Source organism: Canis lupus, chromosome 18, assembly GCF_048164855.1.
Source record: "Canis lupus baileyi chromosome 18, mCanLup2.hap1, whole genome shotgun sequence".
NCBI lineage: Eukaryota > Metazoa > Chordata > Mammalia > Carnivora > Canidae > Canis > Canis lupus.
Genome location: NC_132855.1, coordinates 6,448,354 through 6,466,016, shown reverse-complemented (window position 1 = coordinate 6,466,016; position 17,663 = coordinate 6,448,354). Strand labels below are relative to the sequence as shown.

General features: G+C 41.5%; 1 long non-coding RNA gene across 2 annotated transcripts in view; it reads left to right on the top strand.

Moving 5' to 3' along the window:
- Nucleotides 1-5,892: 5,892 nt before the first annotated feature.
- The window catches only part of LOC140608609 (uncharacterized), a 69,414-nt gene continuing 57,643 nt past the window's right edge, over nucleotides 5,893-17,663 (top strand). The window contains exons 1-3 of one of the 2 annotated variants that reach the window (XR_012010587.1): nucleotides 5,893-5,988; nucleotides 6,128-6,335; nucleotides 13,050-13,157. This is a non-coding gene — a long non-coding RNA (uncharacterized lncRNA). Of the gene's footprint in view, nucleotides 5,989-6,127; nucleotides 6,336-6,871; nucleotides 7,018-13,049; nucleotides 13,158-17,663 lie in introns of those variants that run through there. The other variant, XR_012010588.1, reaches the window with a different exon arrangement.

The window sequence follows — 17,663 nt, the reverse complement described above, 5'->3', positions numbered from 1 at the left end:
AGGACTTTCGTTTTTTGAGTGACTTTTTCTCCCTATAAAATCCCATGCTGCTTATTGCTCTTGTTTCTATTATCCCATATAAGCTGTAGGGTTTTTTTTTCCCCACCCCAGGGGCCTCACAATAGACTTGCCAAATTGTAATTATCATGGCAAATCTTTGTTCTGACAAATAAAACCTACATGTTTTATTTTATCCCATTTTCTGGAGCTACCTAGTTCAGCCTAAGTTTTCAAAAGTAATCACCAGTCTCTTTGAATCTTGGAAGGGTATTTCTTTAGACCCTGTAAATGTGCATAGTGTAAAACCATTTAGAGTTATATTAATTGTTTCTTAGAAATACTATTTCAAGTAATCACACCGAGAAAAAAAAGTGAAAATGACTATTTGCATCAACTGAGGACCTCACTGAAAGTTGTTAAAGGGTTGAAAAATAGGGGCTATAACGGAAAATTTAAGGAGAGGGACGCAGATTATTTAGCCAAGAGACAGGTCTAATAGTATCTACAGTTCAAGAACAGTATAGGAAGAAAGTCACCTGCTGTTCTCCACATCTAGAGAAGACATAAGAAAAGGAATTAAGTTTATAGTAAAATGCGGAAACTGTGAAACTTTGTAAGATGTTCCAGCTCTGACTTTCACCAACACAAGGAGGGAAGACCAACCAGATACTCAGATTTAAAAAAAACATGAGTGTGAACAATCCCTACAACTAACTCATTGATTAGGACCCTAAGACTTCCCCCATCATATGTGCAGAGGCTTCTGTTTATTCAGAGGTATCAAATTTAGAAGAAAGTATAAAAGGGACTAATGAATTCAACTGGCTTGGTAAAGTAATTAATGATCATCTCCATTTTATAATAATACAAGAAAAAAAACCCTAAGGAAACAAAGGTGTGTGTATGTGTTGTGTCCACTGTGTGAGGGACCCTGCAGAAGGAAGAACACAAATTATGCAGGTTCACAGCCCCCAAGCACTATGTGTCTCTCGCCTTCTTGAGAATGTCTATTTAGTTTCGTGACGTCTGTAAGAAAAGTCCCTGGGCACATACCTGACTCTGGTGTTCAGTCTAGCTCCTACACACGCCAGAGGGCTCCTTCTGTATCCTCTCTTCCAGATACACAGAGCTCTTTGGTTCCACCAGGATATGGTATACAGACTATCTGTATCCAGCACAAAGGCTGACGTGGCTTTCTTAGTGTCCACCACACACATGTATCTCTGAAATATGACTCTAAGGCCATAGGGTTCTTTTTACTTAGCTTTCCCCCCTTTACCTTCCTTTTTTTTCTTTTTTCCAATCTAATATTTTTGGTTTGGATTTTGGGAACCTTTTAGAACCTAGAAAAAACTGGATATAGCCTGGATTTTTAAACAAATAAGGGCTTACTAATACATATTAGTGTGTGTGTGTAGTCACATAGATGACAGATCTGTTTTGAGCTGGCCATTTATTTTTTAAAAGATTTTATTTATTTATTTGAGAGAGAGAGAGAGAGAGAACAGAAGTAGGCAGAGCAGCAAGCAGAGGAAGAGGGAGAAGCAGGCTCCCCACTGAGCAGAGAGCCAGACACAAGCCTGATCCCAGAACCACAACCTGAGCGGAAGGTAGATGGTTCAACCGACTGAGGCACCCAGGTGCCCCATGAGCTGTTCATTCATTTATTAGAAGCTGCTTCATGGGACCATGCATTCGTGTTGTCGTACTTGGTGATCAGCTCTAAATAGGTAGATCTGTCCCTGAGAGAGACTGTCTGGGGTTGGTTCAGGGCAAAGAAGTCATTTTTAGCTGATCGATCTTAAGGATCGATCTTTAAGGATGTAATGCTGAAGGCTAAACACCACATGGAAAAGAGGACCTCAGGCTGGATGCTGGTACTGGCTGTGACCTGGGCACTGAATCCTGTAGGGAAGGGTATGTGCATCCCTTACAAAGAGCCTGGGGTGGAGGCGGGGGCAGGAGAAGACACCACACACACAGGTGTGTAGGTTCTTGCAACTCCAAAATCCTGTAATTTCACAATTTTATGTCTCTAGCAATGTCCAAATATTCAGTGAGGATTCGACACACTGTGCATTTAATTCTATGTTTGAGTCTGAAACATCAGACATTTCTCAATCACTAAGTACTCTGCTCAATAAACATGCTGCAAAGGATCTCCTTAAAAATGTACAGTAGGAAAAAAATGTACAGTAGGAAATAAGCCTAAGGGATGGACCTGCAAATGGTGCACTGGAAAGCCAAAAGCTATTAACAATCTCCTTGTCCCCTTCCTTCTTGCAGAGTCCACCCTGGAAGGCTTCAATTTGTGGTTTCTCGCCCTCTCTGGCAGTCAGGAGAGGCCATTGGGCAGATTTCTACACCAGAAAAGGGATGTGGAAACTTCTGCTGAGTCCTCCCCTTCTTCATGCTCAGAGGGCAGAGATGGGGAAACAAGTCCTTGACCTCCCCCCAGGCTTTTTGTATATGTTGTGTGCAATTTTTATATCCCTTTCAAGGTAAGCCGGGAAAGCAGGAGTTTAGAGTATTCTATTATTTTAGCTGAGCACACATCTCTGCTGCAAGAGGTTATGTGATACAGTGAGTCGGGGCTAAATGATTTCAAGAAGACCCCAGATAACCAAAGCTATGTGGGTTTTTGTTTGTTCTAAGGCCGATACCATCCAGTACCTGTAAATCCCCCTAGGCTGGATGAGGTAGGGAAGCTTTCTCAATGGGTTTTGGCCATCTAACTCCTACTCCTCCCTCTTTGTTTCTTAGAGACTTAAGATAGAACTCAAGGTCACATAAATTCACCCATTAAAGTGTACAGATCAGTGGGGTTTTTTTTATGTTTGGAGAGTTGCACAATCATCACCATGATCTGCTTTCAGAACATTCTACTATCCCTAAAAGAAACCCAAGAACTCCTCTGTTTTCTTGGCATCCTACAGAAAGTGCTTTCATAACGTGCTTTAATTTCATGGCAAATAATTCTATTTTTACAGAGGTATCTACTCTAAAACATGAGCACCGGCTTTCACATTGGCCACACGAACTTGGCAAGAAGTATAATGAAGCCCATATCTAAATTTATACCTTGGGTATCCTCACATCTATCACAGGGTAGGACCAAAACGAGTTCCACGGCCACAGATTGGATAGAGTTGTTCTATGAAAGATGAGACTGTGATTTCCAAGCATTTGCCTATTGGGATGTAATTAGATTAGTATTAAATGGAGTCAGAGCACATTCAAAAAGAGATTCAGATAAGAGGATGGATGACCTGTTCTGGTTGTGTGTGGGTTTTTTTTTTTTGTTGTTTTGTTTTGTTTTTTTCTTTTTTTTTTCTCTCTCTCTCACGAGTAGCTCCCTAAAGCAGATTTGTGAAGTAAGAGAAAAGTTCCTTTTGGCTCTCGTCTTTCACACAATGTGAGTACACAGCTGCTGTAACAAGCATCCCGCCCCAGTGGCTGAGACAGAGCAGCCCTGAGAGGGGCAGCGTTCACACCCTCTGCTGTACGAAGTCACCCAGAACAGCACACAGGCCAGGCCACGTGAGGACACAGTGAGAAGGTCCCCCGTCTACAAGCCAGGAGAGGCCTCACCAGGAGCCAAACCTGATGGCACCCACATGGAGCACTTCTAGCTCCCAGATCTGGTAAGCAGCTGTATTTCTGTGATTGAAGCCAGACACTCTGGCATTTTATCATGGCAGCCCTAGCAGACTAGCACCCTAGATTACCAGCACTGCCTCCCCATTCCTGCACACAGGAAGACGAAAAGGGACATGGGGGGGGGGCATAAGCAGCTTCTTTTTAGGAATATACCATAGAAATTGCAAATATTATCTTTGCTAACTTCTCCTTGTCCAGAATTTAGACACAGGGACATGCTCAACCATGAGGAAGGTTAGAAACTATCTACTAGGTTGCCCTGCTTTTTGCTAAAACTCAGTGTGTGTGTTTAACTAAAAGGCAGAAGATGGGGACGTACACTGGGGACCTAATAGTCTCTGCAACAATCTTCCTCCCAGTGTTAGCATCTCTTTCTAGGTGCCTCTTGGGTTACTCCTCAGCTTCCCAACAGATGACTTCGTAGAACTGGCCTGTCAATAGTACCCTATATTCTGAACTTGGATATTTGATCCAGTTCTTCAAAGTTTTTTTTTTTTTTTAAATTTTATTTATTTATTTATTTGACACAGAGAGACAGAGAAAGAGAGAAAGAGGAAGAACACAAGCAGGAAGAGTGGCAGGCAGAGGGAGAAGCAGACTCCCCAAGGAGTTAGGAGGCTGACCTGGGGGCCCCCTGACACGGGGCTCCTTCCCAGGACCCTGGGATCATGATCTGAGCCAAAGGCAGACACTTAACTCACTGAGCCACCAAGTCCTTCAAAGCTTTTGCAATCCTGTTTCGTTCCTCAGCTCTATGTTCTTAGTAGCGATCTTACTAATTCATACTAAAATGTTAATAGATGATAAATTTGTGGCTACCGGGTAATAACGCTCCCAGATAACTTTCCTTTTTAATACAAACCTTTAGGAATTGCTAAATCCTCACCTAAATTGGTAAAACTCTCCATACCAAGTTTCAGATCCTCGTGCAGATAGACGAGTTAGAAATGGGGGGGGGGGGGGCAGCCCTCTTTTCGGCCACACGGAGACGCTGCAGAAGTAGCTGCCTGTGCTTAGAGGATTTCCTCCTTAAAGACAAAACAATGACTAACATCATGTCAAAGTCTTCTCATTTTTTAACCGATTGTCCCTTCCCCGCTCCCCTTTATTCTGTTGAGAGGGGACTTCCTCTTGCACGTTTGTATCTATCCCACGTTCAGAAAGACTCCAGAACATCAGAGAGGCGGCCAAGAAGCGCAAGCTCGGAGGGGAAGCCAGCGGGCTCAGGCCCTGGTTGGGGCATCTTCCTCTAGGAAGAGACGTGTGTTGTCTACAAAGGCGCTGGGGTGTCTAGAACCATCAGCAGGGCAGATCTGGGCCCTGTCTTCTCGGCGCTTTGAGATGCACGAAAAGACTGGAAGGGCGCGGTGGCCGGCGTGTCTGCGCTCGGAAGAGAGGAAGTGGAGGCCGTGGCGAGGGCTGCCGTCGCGGGTGAAAGGCGGGAGCCCGGGGCACCGCGGTGGAGGCACGTGCTCCCTCCGTCTCGAGGCCGTCGAGTCCTGGCCGGGGCTGAACCGCGGCCCGGGGGGAGGGGGGGGCACAGGCGTCCCCGCCCTGACCTCGGACGCCCCCACCCGCCTGTCGTGCTCGGCGATGCCTCCGTAGCCCCGCGCTCCTAGGGCACGGGTGACAGCCCCGAGGCCGCGGCGGACGCCAACGAGGAGGGGGGGCTGCGGCGCCATCTTCCCTGACAGCCGTGACACCTCTCCAGGTGGACGTCTCGGGACCTCCTGACAGGAGCTTACCCCGACAATGCAACGCGGCTGGTGCCTCCTTTCTAGGGTGGCTCTTCTGGGGCAGAGGCAGGCGGACTGAAGTGGCCCCCAATCCCATCCTGCACCCGGACGTAGGATCCCGAAGCCTTAAAACGCGCACTTCGGCCGCGTTTCCACCCGGAGCGTCGACGGTGATTTAGTTTTACGAGGCTCGAGGGGCGACTGCGGCGGGCGTGAGCGGGTCAGCGTGGGGTCCGGCCTCCGTCATGGCGTCCGCGGTGCTGGATGTGCACCGTCCATCCCGGTGCACGGCGGGCGGGGCGCTCCCCCCACAGCAGGCGGCGGCGAGGGCCCGGGACACCCGGCGTCTGGGCTCGACGCCTCAACGCGGCCTCCGTCCGAGAGGGCGGTCGGCGACCACACACCGGGCGACGCCCCGACGCACGTGCGGCGAGCGTGCGCTCACGTGCCGGGCTCCGACTTCCGGGTCACGGCCCGACGTCAGGTCACGTGCTCTTCCCGACTTCCGCTGGCGACCGTGTAGAGACGCAAGGGCCGGCCTGGGCCCCGGGGCGGAGCCCCCCCCGTCAGCCTGCTCTCTTCCTCGTTTGCGGTGAGCTCTCCCCACCGCCCCCCGCGACACGGCCCCGCGTGGGCCCTTCCGCGCTCCCTACCCCCGCCCCCTCGTGACATGGCCCCGCGTCACAGCGAAGCTGGCCGGCGGGCTGAGGCGTCTCTGTCCGGCGTTACAGGCCGCGCGGCGACGGGAGCGGAAGGCCGAGGCCGGCGGCCGAAGAGCCCCCTGAGGCAGGCGCACCCCGTCAGCTCCGCCGGGTCGCGGGGAGCAGGTCGCGGGTCGCGGGTCCCTCTGCCGCGCGGGGGTCACGTCTTGCCCGTAACAAGTGTTTGCACACAGGCTCAGAGAAAGTTCAGAGCGCACATCACAAGTACCTCTGATACGTAAGTGAAGTGATCTGTAGCGCCGCTAATTAGACCTAAATTCTTGATTTACTATTTATAAAACAAAATTGATTATTACTTCATCAACAACATTTAAAGCATCATTAAGAGAGGTCTGCTCCAGCAGCCTCAGGTTAAATTTTTTAACAAGCACTTTAGTTGCTAATCTGTGTTATTGCCAACATATGTAAACTTCCTAATGCTAATTGCATTCAGCTGTGAATCAAACAATGTCTAATTCTCTTCAGGATTAATTATGCACATGTGCTGCCTGCATTCCTAAACATGGTTCTCATAAATAATAAGAGATATATCTAAGCAGATGGGATTTTTTTTTTCCCCCAACTAAATGATCTGTTTATCATGAATAAAACAAATGACACATTCTAGACTTCAAATGCAGAGTCACTGCAACTTCACATGTTTTTAGCATTAATAATTACCCCCACAGTTGTTTGTGTGAACACATTCTTGAACAATCGAGCAGCAGACCATGTTTGCTCACATGCTATATTTATCTCTCACAACGTTTAAAGATCTTTTTGAACTGAGAACTGGGAACGGAGTCCGGATCTCAGGCACCGACCGGGTGAAGAGAATTGTGCACTGCAAGGATTCCACTCCTGTGATCCCCAGGGAGTTGTGTTTTTTTTTTTTTTTTTTTAAATGGACTTTGTAATTAAACCGATAAAATGTTACGCGGGCGCATTCTTACTTTAGAGAGCAGAACGTGTTTGTGGGCATCTTTTCTAGCGTTTGCGATTTCTAGAATCATTTCAATAGCTCCATTCAACGCTTTGTTCCTGCAACAAAGATAATTTTGAAAGAAAATGTGCTTGTATAAAAAAGAAAAGAAAAACACAGGCAAATGTATAGAATTGTTGCTAATCTATTCGATTTTTTTCCGTGGGGTTTTGTTCACTTGTGTAGTGTACCCGCGGTATATTCATAGTAATATGAGCCAACGTTGAATTGGAATGCCTCGGCATTCCAGAAAAAATAAGGATATTTTCCTAGGGGGAGGGAAATCCGTAACAGCTTCTTCGAAGTAGGGTTGAAACCTTAATACCAGTCCCACGGCCTTCTCCCTTCCTTTCTATCCTTTTTAATCACAGGGTGACCAAAATTTATCTTGTCTTGTCGCTGACCATTTTAACTGGATTTTGCTAGGTAGCGAAGCTAGTTGAAAAATTATTCCCAAGTATGGCTCTAACCAGAATGGAAGGGTACATAAACCTTAGAGGACACAAAGACCTGAGTTTGAATCCTGCCTCTGCTGCCTGAACACCGTGAGCTTGCAAGTTATTTAATCTCACTATGGAATTTATGCCCTTCACCTGTAAAATAGAGATGACACCAGCTCCCTGGATAGCTTCTTGTGAGGATTTCTCGAAACCTTCCTAGTTCTAGAAGATGCTTAGCGAATAGAAATTCTTTCCCTTTTTTCTTGTCCTTCCCCAACACACCATTTACCTCTTAGCATTCACATGCAGAGCCTCCACAGAAAGGGGACACGAGGCACTTTCAGTGGGAGATAGGAGGAGCAGGCTTTTCTGGAACTTCTCAACCTCACCCAAGTCCATCGTTTAACCTACATGGCCTATAAAAAACACAAAACAAAACAACCACCCTTCCTTGTCCTAAATTATGTAATCCTTACTTAGCTTCATCAAAGCACACACACTGTTTCAAAGCACAGACTTTGTGATTATACCAGTGAAATAATATAACCCTGCCATGTTTTTCACAGGACCACTTAAAAACATGACCTGTGTGATAGAGAAATAAATTAAAACATTCTACCAAATATTAATTCAAGCTGGCAAACCTGATAACTTAGGTTATTTGACTGTGGCAGTGACTATTTCAAGCTTACAATTACACATTTTTGGCTAAACAACCAGCCAAAGCCCTCCCTTCTGGTTTTATGAAGACATCCCAGGATTCTGGTCTCAATGTGGCCGGTTAGGAAGTGATGGTGTGAATGTGCTTAATGGTAGGTGGAGAACGTGAAGGGAGGTGTCCTCTGGCACAAGCTGCTTTATCTCAAACATTGCAGTGGGAGACATTCTTGCCTCTTCACTTCATATCCCTCCAACTGCCCCGGAACAAGGCCTTACCTCTCACCCCCACCCTCCAAGCGATGTGCAATCTTCTTGCCCTCATTCAGCATTTGGCTCATCTAGATTAAATGGAAACTGCTCAGATTTTTCACTTCTTTAATCAAATTTGTAGACTGAGAATTCAAACAGATCCAAAAGCAAAGCAAAAATGAAACAAAACTCTGGACTTAGTCCTGCCAATAACTTGTTTGCCTACTGATACTTTCAGCACAATTAGTTATTTTTGTTACAGGAAGACTGAGGCATTTGCGATACTGAGACATTAAAAAAAAAAAAAAGTGCATTTATATCTAATAGCTGCATTTCCCAAGTCAGGAAAGTAGGTATTTCAGATAGTTTCCCATCAGGTTAAAACTCAAATGGTTCTTGAACTTCACCTTGCCTCAGTCTTCTCATCTGTAAAATGGAGATAAAACTACTAGTAAATATCTTGTAAGATGATTTGGGGGAATGAAATAAAATAGCAATTGTAAAATGTTTAGAACAGTGCCTAGCAATAAGTGCTTACTACCGGTTTTCTTCTGTTACTGTCATTAAGGACTTACCAATTCAACCAACCCAAGCCCTCCAACACACTTTTGACCTTCATAGGACTTTCTTATTAATCATGGATTTGAGTTAATAATCTAAAGTAAATAATGCAGGAGGATTTTTAAAAATCATCCGTCCTTAAAACTGACAAGCATCCAAAAACATAAAAGGAAGAAAAGGAATAAAACACTGGATTAATGAAGGAAATGGTGCTATTGGGGACTCTGGTGGCTGCACAATATATCTGCCCTGGGCACTGAGCCCGAGGGTGTTTTTATGGGTTTCCCCCCTCCTTCACTTTTCTCTGGGCTCATGCCCACATGTAAATGCAAGCATCACTCCATTCTCCTCCCCATTAGTGTCTTTCCAGACTTGATAAGGATATTCATGCTGTTCCCGAGGGTTTAATAATTGCCAAAAGATGCATTAAATGATAACACTGATTGTGAAGTACTTTAAGTCACTAAATTCTCTTTTTTAACTATTAATTTCATATCCTTCCAAAAACAATTTTAACTGCTTGGCACACAGCATATGGTACTTAATATTATACTGACATTTAAACAAGTCTAAATTTGCTAGTTTCATTAACTAGCTTTACGCTAAAATTTATTTGATTTCTAAAATGTACGTTTGGCAACGAACGTGCTATCCTATGTAATGTAAAGGGTACGTGGGTAGGAGGCTGCAGTCCAAACATGGTCAATAGCTTGCTAATGGATGTTAGAGAAATTTCTCCTGCTCAGTATCAAAATTTTAAGTCTGGGGACTTGAAAGTGAAGTAAACTTAGATGCATATACAAACTCATTTCTATGTAGTTTATTTGAAATATAAAAAGGAAAAGCAGACAAAATTGCCTGCACACTTTTAACTTTAACTATCAAAAATATTCGCCTGTTGCTAACTGATATTACTAAACTTTTATACGTGAGTTAAAAAATAAGGCTAAAATGAAACAACAAAGAAAATGATTATCAGTGTTGAGTCATTAGATAAATAGGTATTTTATCTTCATAAGTGGATTGTACCCCCTGATTTCTGAGGTTTCTTCTGGTTTAGAAGTCTACCATTCCTTGTTCTCCTAAGATTTTGAATTTGCATATATAGATTTATTTCGGTCTAATTTAATCTGATTATTCTAAATACTTGAAAAGATGAAAGATAGCCATTACAAGGCTGCGTTACAGCTTTTGTGGGTCCTAGGAAATTGTCTTCCTCGAGCCTTCCTCCATTAAAAAAAACATACGACAAACTATATTTCACAGTTGTGCTTTTATAAAGCTGAATATATTGAGATCACGTATTAACACAGTTTCTGCTACATAAAAGTTTATTTTTTCATTCTTAATTTTTGTTAGATTTTTATTCTTCATGATTTCACAGACCCCTTCAAATATTGTGGGTTTTAGCCACTGTCTGTTCCGACAAGTGAGTTGGCCCCGATTCATCTACTCGGTGTATCTGCTAGCTCCCAAAGCATCTAGCTACGGTGGTGCTTCTCAAATATTCATCTGCATGAAAAACAGAGAAATACTGTTAAAATGCAGATTCTGATCCATTAAGTGTGGGGTGGGCCATGAGATTCAACATCTCTGAGAAGTTTCCAGGTTATGCTAACGGAGCTGGTCCATGGCCCACACTTAGAGAGGCAGGGTGCTAACAAATTGTTACAATCCCCATGCCCAGGACTTCCAAACATCCATATATTGTTCTTCAGCACCCACGCTTTCTTTAGGTGCTGCCTTGTAATCACTGGTCGTATTTTTCTCAAGCATCCAACAATATACTACTGCCTGCTTCACACACATCTATTTACCTACTGACATAGACTCATACTGGGACCCATACTTGTATCTGAATCTGTGTCTGGAAGAAGGTATGCCAATATATGAGCAGAAATCATTTATTTGTGGTGGAACTCTGGATGATACATAACGTTATCTGGGTAGTTCACTGTTTACCAACCCTTTTCACTGAGCATGTGCCAATTTTCTAAATAAAATATTTTTTATTGTAAATGGTTAGAAATAATATATAGTACAAATACATCCATGAAAAGAGAGCAATGTAAATCGGTCAGAGTATTATAAACAAAATGTCATTATGGTGATCTTGTTGGAAAAGATGGGGAAAATAAAACCTGGCTATTAAGGTAGTAAAATAATACTGTAATATGAAAGTACATGGAATAGAACTCACAGTTTTGCATGTACTACAATGAAAGCCAATTAAGCTGTAATGACATATTTTTTTAACTATGTGATGCTCCAGATTATATGATAGATCTTTTCACCTTCTGTGACCAACACATTCTAAACACTTACTTTGTAATTGCTTTCTAGTGAGTGAATAAATACATAAAAAGTCTATTTACTTTAATATTTTTGGCAACCACCAACCTAATCAATTATGAGCAAATCCATGAAGATGGCCTAAAATTCAGGGTCTGTTACCCAGGTTGTTATCGTAACTTGAAAGACACCTACCACACTATTCAATCCAACTCTTAAATATCATTGGCACTTAAACTTTAAAAAAATGTGTCTTTGGGGATCGACAACACTACCCCAAAGTTTACTTTTACAATTTTTTTAGAAGTTGAAACATTGCTCATGAAATATGTTCAGTTTATCTGAATAATATTAAGTGGTACTACTTCACTTTTTCCATGAAATCTTAATGGACATTATTTTTATCGCCTCAATTTATTATAAAGTGGTGATATTTTTTCTTCGAAAACTCATATTTTAACTTACAGTATGTGAATATTTTTTTCTAAGTCTTTCTCTGATCATCCATCAGGCTTTGATAGGTATAAATGCTAGCTTAAATCCAAATGATTTTAACAGAAAAGAAAATAAAAATCCGTAGTTTGAGATTGGACAAATATATTTTGCTTGGCAGTCAAGATCTCATATAACTGCATAATACAGTATGTCATCGCAACATAACAAATACAGTATATATGTATGTGTGTATATATATATATTATAATCTTTGAAGTTTTAATATTCTCTTTGTGCTATACCTTTTAAAATTTTATTTATAACCAGTATATGACGTATAAACAATGGAAAGCTTTCAAAGTTGAATTCATTACAGGTATTAAATGCACCCATAATTATACCTTTCTCCATTCACTTGAGGTGACCTGTTATTTGGCACTTTTTGGATGGAAATATTCTTATTCAATTCATGGAATGTTTTCAACTGTATTAGTGCAGTATGTAGTAACTGCCTTATCCAGACATATAATTCTTACAGAAATACTGGAATGGAACTCCATGAAATTAATATTCTGTGTTTCCCCTGCAGACCCTTAGAAAGAGGAATTTTATATGATTTTTGCAGAAACCTGATATAAGCCTGTATAACTTAAGGATCACATTCAGGTTATTTCCCATAATTACTTAGCGCCAGGCCAACACCCTGTGTACAATGCCATATTTATTTTAGGTGAACTATAGTTTTGAGGTTTTATAATTTCTTTGCGTAATGTGTATATTTAGAAAATATATACATAAGGTTGACAGACGTTATAACTATCCCTGCTACACAATATGGCCATTGAGCCTTTGTCTCTGAATCACATAAACATAATCTTATGAACTGTTTGAAACTTCAGGAAATAGATGACTTTATCCCATATTTCAAATTTAAAAATTTTTATGGCAATATGTATATACACAATATTTATACATGCTACAGAGATTCATAATTGCCTATGTTAAGTCTGTCTAAATTAATGTATTCACGTATTTCCCCTGAAAGGCTTCCAGAGTGGCCCTTTGGTGGTGAGAAACGTGATGTCATGGGAGAACCAGTGACCTAACCACAAGGGACAAAGTCACTTCTAGAAAATTAAATCATTTAGGGAGGCAGTGATAATTTTAATTATATAACATTTGAAATATAAAAAGAGTATATGAAACAGATATGAGAGTTGTGAAGCACAGTAGGCAAAAAAAGCCCTGTGATTCCACTCCACAACCTAAGAGCTAAGATATTACTGAAGGTGTTTCGTCTTTTCATATGTTCTCATTACTTTTCCTCCCTCAGAGGTGATCGCTACACTGAATTTTGTGTTTATCGAATCCTTTTAAGAATAGCGTCATCACAACAAAACATGTTACTTAGATTTGGTTGCTCCTGAGTTTTACAAAAACGGTAAGTACTACATGAGCATGAGTTTTCAACATTATATAGTAGGGCCTGGCAACCTACGGCCGTGGGCTAAATCTGACCATGAGTCAAATGGTCACTTCACTTTTTCCATGAAATCCTAATGAACATTATTTTTATCATCTCAATATATTATAAAGTGGTGATTTTTTTCTTCCTCCCAAAGCTCCTATTTTCAGGTCGGGTTACTCCACAGTGGGAAGGAGACCTGCAGGAACAGCTGGTGTGCCTCACTGTCTGAAACCAAGTCTCCAATAATCACTTAAATGATCAGAGATTAGTAACTTGAAGATTTTGTCATAAAATCCCCACAGGACTAAAAATTCGTTCTAAATTCTGAAGGACTAAAATCAAAGTTTTCACTTATTATTTTTTAAAAGATTTTATTTATTTGACAGAGAGAAAGAGAGAGCACGGGTGGGCGGGGCGGCAGGTGGAAGCAGAGGGAGAAGCAGGTTCCCGGCTGGGCTCCATCTCAAGGCTCCAAGATCCTGACCTGAGCCAAAGGCAGACGCTGAACTGACCGAGTCCCACAGGGGCCTCTGTTTCAAACCTATTATCCGAGTTAGCTAAAGCTGCCATAACAGAATGCAAAAGACTACTTGACTCAAACAGCAGATATTTATTATCTTATAGTTTTGGAAGCTACAAGTCCAAGATCAAGGTGCTGAAGGCATTAAAAGCTCTCTTTCTGGCTTGTAGGGGCCTGCTTTCTCACTGGGCCTCACCGGGTGGTAGAAGAGGGAGGGAGAAGGAGAGAGGGGTAGAGAGGGAGTTAGAGGGAGATGGAGGGGGGATGGAGAGAGAGTGAGAGCCCTGTGTCTCTTCTCATTTAGGGCACTAATCTCATCATGAGGGCCTCAACCGACAAGACCTCATCTAAACCTAGTTACCTCCCAAAGGCCTCATTTCCAAAAGTCAACATTTGGGAGCTATGGTTCAACATAGAAATTTGGGGGAATATAATTCAGTCCACAGCCCTGATGTTTGAATTCTGTACTTTAAATTCAATATATAGATATTAATGTAATATAGAATTATTATATGTAATTATATGCAGGATGATAATTGACCACGCATTGCAATATATCTGAACTTCCGTGGCTGGTCTGATCCCTTGAACACTCAGAACCACAAATCAATACACCCTATTCCATGAAGCGTTTCTTACAACATTGAAGCCATGACTGACTCTGGTATGGTTGAGCAGATGCAATCTTTACAATACAGCTGTTGGTGTTGCATATTTTTTTCATGTAAAAGCAGAACTTTCAGGATCACATAGTTTTGTTATGAGTCACATAACCTATCCCCCCTCACAGCCTTTTTATCACTCCATTCCTCACCTTCTCTACTAAGTACTTAAGATTTCCTAAAATAACAACTCTTTTCTGAAACACCCTTTAAATTCATAAATTCTTTCCTCTGTTCATTCAGTTTCCTTTGACCAAGTCATTCACTTAACGGTATATACTCCAGAAACACTAAAAGGTATATGTTGTATAAACATGTTTTATTTGCCTTTTTCAACTATAAATTCACCTTGTTGTCTTTCTCCAACGTGCAATTTAATTGATTAATTGCTGGGCCTTACTCCCAGAGTTTCTTATGCAAGAAGGTCTGAGGTGGAACCTAAACATTTGTATTTCTGTTAGTTCCCAGGTGATGCTAATTCCCTGGTTGGGGGACCACACTTCAAGAACTATTAATTATTTTTAGCCCTTCCAAAATCCAAACGATGTCCTCAGAATAATCCAGGTCATGGAAAGCTACACCAGATTATTTTGACTGGTATGTAGGCTTTTGCCAGCAGGTCATATTTGAAACATTTTTTTTAAAAAGTCATGGAGAATGGTCTTTAGATTTATTAGAAAGATGTTGGTAGTATGTGGTATGCATTAATTGGCTCCTTTATCCCTTGGCACATTGGCACTATACTACATGGGTTCTTTTTTTTTTTTTTTTTTTTAAAGATTTTATTTATTTATTCATGATAGTCACAGAGAGAGAGAGAGAGAGAGAGAGGCAGAGACACAGGCAGAGGGAGAAGCAGGCTCCATGCACCGGGAGCCCGATGTGGGATTCGATCCCGGGTCTCCAGGATCGCGCCCTGGGCCAAAGGCAGGCGCCAAACCGCTGCGCCACCCAGGGATCCCTACATGGGTTCTTTCTGTACCTGAAAACCTAGGGTAGAAATTTCATCAGGATTCAATGACTTACCATGCCTATTTTCACTTCTGAATTGTGTTAAGTAAATGACCATATTTGTGTCTTTGGGTTGATTCTTAGGCAGCTCAGAGGCAGATTTGTAACCCATCTCTAATAAGTTATGGGAGGAATTATCATTATTTGTGCACTAATTTTATACTTGGCTCTATCTTCTATTAATTATTCCAATTTCTTCCTACCATCCTCTCAACTTCCTCTTATTTTTATGTTTTTCTTCTTAGTGTCTCTATGGGTTGCTTATTTCAGAAGCGAGTAGTGGTAAAGGTTATGAAATAAGTGACCAGCTCCGCAATTGAACAGATAAATGCAGAACAACACAGAGGATGTCAAATTTAGTAAGATGAGGTTCAAATAAATTCCACTGAGTGTAACATAGATAATCTGGGGATCTGTTATATTTTCCCCTGAAGTATTACCCTTATTTCTTGGTTCTACTCCCATTCTTCTTCAACAGTGAGGTTTGCAGTATTTCATTGCTAATTGAAGTTTACCAGGAGTTTCACAGAGCATAAGCTGTGATTGCTTTACAGGAGAATATAGCCCACCAGGTCCAGGATTCTCTTTTTTTGCAAGGAAATGTGGAAGAGTACTTCATAAATCTACGTGATTCTGATTCCTGCTGTACATCTGGAATGTTATATTTATTATTGTACAGGAAAAAAAAGGTGGAATACTATTCACAGTAGATTATTTTTACTCGTTCACGTATACCATGTTTAATTAGCAGGGGAAATACTTGCCAAAGCAAATGTGGAGAGGGTTGTTTTGTATTGTTGTTGTTCAAGGTCTTCTGGCTCACGTGTCAGTGAAATATTCCTCATATATTGCTGTAATCTTGTTGATTTTTTTAAAACAAACATTGGGTCAGACAGAGGGAAATCATTTCCATATTTTGTGCCAAAAACATATGTTTTCTATAAAAAATTTTGGGAGATTTTTTTGGGGGGTTAATTGAGGAGATTAATTTACTAGCATGTTTCATGTTTCTCTACTCTGTAATTTGTTTTTAATTACACATGAATACCATATGTAGTTCATTGACACTCTTTATTAATTCTTGAAAGTAAATTTACTCACCACTCATGTCACTTGTATCATGGGGTGCGTGTTCCTTGTTAAGTGATTCCTTTCTAATTTCTAAATAATTAGCTAATTAAGGGCATGATCCTAGGGTTCTTATGCAAGGATAACACCCACTGGCTTGAAGACAGCAGGATTTGCTTTTATTGTGGATCACAGTGCTGAGTATCCTTATCATGTTGTTTTTTCTAATTAAAGTCATACTCATATTTGCAAATGTTCACCTGTGAAAATAAACTTGTTAAACCAGCTTCTGAATTTCTGTACTATGAAGGTGATGAAGTCATTGATGGTAGATGCTGGAGTATCTCAGTGGATTCCAGTTGGCTCCACTGATAAACAGCGTACTGCACCTACGACCTGGGCTAGCCACCTTGCAAACATCTGTAGTTGATCATAGGAACAGCATTAAATCAGACTAAACATCCTAGCCCAGGGACGCTAACCTTAGTACTGCTAATAAAAATGATAATAATAGCTTACAGTTTTCTAGCACTTACTATACATCAGACACCAGTATGTGTACTATATAGAACTCAGTTAATCGTCACGAAAAACTGTCAGAGTTTGTATATATTCTAATAATAGTGGGTTAATAAGGTCATTATTTTATTTAAGGACATCACATTTCCACAAATAACAGAGTAGTATTTAAATGCACTAGAAATACCAAGGTCGAAGACTGACATGCCCAAGTGTGTTTGATTCTGACCTGTTCTTTGACACAGAATTTGAAAAGGAATAGTGAGATTTCTTCCTCTATCATAATTTATTTCATTAGTTGGTGAGATTTTAGTAGGAAGGACACCTAATGCTGCATTGTGCAGAGTGAACCAACTGTCAATTAAGTATAATGGGAGAACCTTTCTCCTTGCTCAACTGGGCTGATAAGGAAGGTGAGATTTTCTGCATTTATTCCCCGTGTGCTTTTAAAGTAGAAAAGATCCACTGTGCTGTTTAACTTCCTATCCCATATACTCTATTTCTATCGTCATTTGTTGAATTCAAGCCACTGCTGCTTCTCATGGAATCCAGTATGTTAATGTGTGCGCTGGCTCTCCCTGTCTGGGGCCTTCCCTCCTTCCTGTTCGTTCTTCTCTTCCTAAGAGGAATCTTCCCACTGCACTCTTCTGAGCAAGCAGTCCCCCTACAGGAGAACCACGGGTAGGCCCCATTATGTCT